General features: G+C 40.2%; 1 protein-coding gene across 2 annotated transcripts in view; it reads left to right on the plus strand.

The window, feature by feature from the left end:
- The window catches only part of ZNF621 (zinc finger protein 621), a 115,202-nt gene extending 111,754 nt beyond the window's left edge, over positions 1–3,448 (plus strand). For both annotated transcript variants that reach the window (XR_003676788.1, XR_003676789.1), the window contains one exon: positions 3,355–3,448. The gene's annotated coding sequence lies outside the window, so the exon portion shown is untranslated. The remainder of the gene's footprint in view (positions 1–3,354) is intronic.
- The last annotated feature ends 1,126 nt before the right edge of the window (positions 3,449–4,574 follow it).

Genomic DNA, 4,574 nt, shown 5'->3' on the forward strand with positions numbered 1-4,574 from the left:
ATCACCTCTGTGTTTTGTGACCATGAGAGGGGTGGGATAGGGAGGGTGGGAGACGCAAGAGGGAAGAGATATGGGAACATATGTATATGTATAACTGATTCACTTTGTTGTAAAGGAGAAACTAACACACTATTGTAAAACAGTTATACTCCAATAAAGATGTTAAAAAAAAAAAAAAAAAAGAATCCGCCTGCCAGTGCAGGGGGCAGGGGACACGGGTTCAAGCCCTGGTCCGGGAAGATCCCACATGCACGGAGCAACTAAGCCTGTGTGCCACAACTACTGAGCCTGCGAGCCACAGCTACTGAGCCCATGTGCCACAACTACTGAAGCCCGTGCGCCTAGAGCCCGTGCTCCGCAACAAGAGAAGCCACCACAATGAGAAGCCCACGCAGTACAACAAAGAGTAGCCCCCACTCGCCTCAACTAGAGAAAGACCGCGTGCAGCAATGAAGACCCAACGCAGCCATAAATGAATGGATGAATGAATAAATAAATGTTGCAGAACAGGGAATAACCTTTGTTTTGATGGAGGTTTATAGGAACATTGTGACCTGACTGTGACCTGACCTACGCGGACAGCTGCAAGAACAACGGGTCCCACACTAAGAAGTTTCCAACAACTAGCCATGCCCCTCCCTCCCTTTTTCTATAAAAGGGCTTTGCTGAAAGGCTTCGGGGAGTTCGGGGTTTTTAATGCGTGAGCCACCCATCTCCTTGCATGCAATAAACCTTTCTCTGCTCTAGACTCTGACTTTTCAGTATTGTTTGGTCTCACTGTGCGTCGGGCACACGGACTTGCATTTGGTAACACTCCCATACTGTTTTCTATAGTGGTTACACCATTTAGGAGGTAGATATTATTAATGCACACAGGAAATCCCATTGCAATTACCAGCTAGACACACTACCTCACTAACTTCTGACATTTATGGAGCCTCAACAGATAGAATTAGCCAGGCAGTCCCAGAATTCTCTTGGGATGGGGACATTCCCATTAACTCTTAGCATCCTTGTTCACCAGCACTTCCAAACAGCTGGCCTGGGAGCTGGAAATTTAGGGAGATAGTAGGTCGTTGGTGGCCTTCTCACCAATAGGCGGGAGAGAAGGAGTAAAAGGCCCAAAGAGATAAAGTGACTCAATTAATGCTTCTGGCTGGGTCCAGAATAGATGGCAGAGCCAAGAATAGAATTCTAGATGATCAGATGGTACACATTTGTCTAATAGCAACTGACCTCATGTTGCAATGTGAGATTCTTATTTCAAAATAAAGATTTCAGTCATTTCCTGTTAATCTTTTTATTATTTATCATGTAGCAATGGAGTTTGCAGAAATGAGATGATGTCATATGAGGACCAGGCTTGAAGAGAAATGGAGAAATGATTCCTGGCTTGGTATATGATTTTAATACCAGGTTGGCATGGAGCAGGTGTTATCAAAGGAGAGCCATGGCTGTAGGTGGAAGGTGGGAGTGTGGGGGCCTACTGAGGATCTCCTGCTACTCAGACTGAGAGAGCACTTGGAGACCTGGGTGGGCTAGAGCTGACTGAGACAACATAAAACTGGGTGGTGGTTAGATTTAAAAAGCAGGCCGATGTTCACTGTAGCAGGAAAGGACCCTTGAATGGGGCAGTGTGGAAGACTGGAAACGTGGCTTGGAATAAGGTCTTGACTTGGAAGGTGAATTGACAAGCATCTGTCTAGAATGAAGGCAGGAGTAGAGAAGACATTTGAAAGACTCTCAAGTCTTATGGCAGAGAGAATGAGACTATTTTGAAGGCTCTAACACAATGCTTTGTATGTAATAGGCCTTCAACATTTATTGGCTCCTCAAAAGATGTTGGGTAGTAAAAATCGAATGAATTCAAATAACCACAGGGCAATTCTAAGTGAACATTTGTATAATGAGTAGAGGGATCTTTGCAATAAGGTGGCTAATGGCTTCTTCATTATAAAAAATTCTGGACACCCTGGTAGAAGTAGGGGTGCAGAGACCCAGAGTTCCTCTGCATGGCTATTTGTTATTTGATTTTCCCCTCAGTGAACTCATGAATCACCTTCTTGGAACTCCCTTGGTTTCATGTCACACAGGTTTAAAAAACACTAGATTAAATGATCTCTAAAGCCAATTCTAACTCTGAGTCAATGATTTGTATTATTAGCAAATTTCTTCATAAATTATCCTGTGTTTTATCTCTCCTTGGTTTTCTTTAGCACCTATGGTTTAGCTGTATAGATATCTGTATAAGTTTGGATGTCAGGGATTGTTTAACGGCCGTTCCATGGCTTTTTCTTGCAGAAGACTGTCCTTGGTCAGCAACTTCAGCAAGAACTATTCCTAGCAAGGCCTTGGTATGGATGTGAACCAATTGTTTTTTTCTCAGAGGTCTTTGAGGGGAACTATGGTATATGGCAAACATGGCCATGGTTACTCCCCTCCCCGTATTTACAGTGTGACTTGGCAATTCCTTTCATCACGATGTGTAGTTTATTTCCTTACGCTCTGAGTCTGAGATGGCTCTGTAATTTAATTTGACCAATGGAATGTGGTGGCAGTGACATGGGGCCTGTTTTGAGCATGATCAGCCATCATGTGACAACTCAGGTTAACACGCTAGAGAATGGAGATCATATTGAATAGAGACAAGCCAGCTTAGCTGATGCCGTCCTTGGTCAGTTAGTTCCCAGCTGACCTGGCATCTGTCTGCAGAGGCATGAGTGAGTTGAGACCAGAAGAACCATCCATCTGAGCCCAGTTCAAATGGTCAAAACAAAACATCATGAGCTAAATAAATTGTTGTCATTTTAAGTCACTACATTTTGGATGATTCGTTAACATAGCAAAAGTTAACAGATAAAACCCATAGAATGTACAAAGCCAAGAGTAAACCTTAATGTAAAGTACGCACTTCGGGTGATTATGATTTATGTTGTAGGTTCACCAGTTGTAACAAACTCATCACTTTGGTTTATGCATGTGTGGGGGCAGGGAGTATATGGGAAATCGCTGTACCTTCCTCTCAGTTTTGCTAGAAATCTATAACCGCTCTAAAAGAAAATTCTTTTTTTTTTTAAGTTAAGAGATATAAAGAGTTGATCAAGAAAGTGACCAACAGAATCTCCAGAATCTTAGTGCAGTTGCCATCGAGGCTCAGTATGACCCTTTATGGCAGAGAGAATGCTTTGTGCTCTGTAAACCATTTCATTTTCTTCCTGGCCATATAGGAATACTAAATCTCCAAGCCTACTTCCCAATGTCATGTGAGCAGAAGTAATGAGTGTCATTTCTGAGCTGGAGTGATTGAGTGTTCAGTATACATTACTCAGACTCTTTCTTTACTTCATTTGCCAGCTGGATGAAACCAGAGTGGCATCAGAGACCATGATGGTAGAGCTTCGAGATGGAATCAGGCTGCTTTGAACAGGGTACCTCACCTGTATCCATCTTTGAGGTAAGTTATTTATGGTATTTGAAGCTACTGAGATTTAGAATTGTTTGTTACAGCAGCTGGCATTGATTACCCTGACTAATACCTAGTTAGAGACAAGGCACAATTAATGCCTTAGGGCTCTGAGGGAGTTTATTTCCAAGAGATTCAATTTATTTATTATATATTGTAAATACATTTAAAAATTAGATAATTCATATGCTTCAAAATTAAAAACATATAATAAGATTTGGAGTGAAAAAAAACTCATCTATCCTCTAGCTATTGAATCTTTTCTTTCAAGGCAATGTTAGATATTTCCTTTGTTTCCTTCAGAGATATTTTGTGTATGTGCAAATAAGTGAATATATATATTCCAAATATATAATACATATATATATACATATATATATATGTATTTTGCAAATGGTAGCATATTTTACATACTGTTGTTTCCTTACTTAAGCAAAAATTAACACTAATGGAGAACTTTCTTTATAGTACATAAACAGCTTCTTTTTTCCCCCAAATGTGTACTATTATGCTGATGGATGTATTATAATTAATTTAACCACCTCCAAGTTGTTTACCATTTAGCTTGTTTCCAAGCTAAATGCTGCAATGACCCCATCCTTATATATATGCCATTGCTCACAAAAATGTGAGTTTATGTTAAAGAAAAATGACCAGAATTGGAATGAAATAGCATTATGCATTTGTATTATTGAAGGAAGTTTCCAAATTTCCTTTATAGAGATTTTACAATTTATGTTTCTATCAGCAGTATATGAAAGTGCCTATTTTTCTGCACCCTCTCCAACACAATATGATAATCAGTGTTTTGATCTTTCATGAGCTGATAACTCCTCTATTAGGAGCACACTGTGAATCTTTCCATATGTTTGAGTAGTTGGTTTTCTTTTGGTGAACTGTCTTTGTCATTTGCCCATTTTTATATGCTATTGGGTTGTTGGTCTTTTTCCATTACTTTGAGTTATTGAAATAGATGAGGTTCATGTTGAGAGGTAGAGGGAATCTGCCTTCAACTGAGCACATAACTCAGAGAGCTCAGCCAGGAAAGTAACCATTGCCAATACATCTGGTCATGAGGAGAACAAAGGAAACTCTATCTTTGTTCAAGGTC

The sequence above is a fragment of the Physeter macrocephalus genome, chromosome 18 (genome assembly GCF_002837175.3).
Source record: "Physeter macrocephalus isolate SW-GA chromosome 18, ASM283717v5, whole genome shotgun sequence".
NCBI classification, from domain to species: Eukaryota; Metazoa; Chordata; class Mammalia; order Artiodactyla; family Physeteridae; genus Physeter; species Physeter macrocephalus.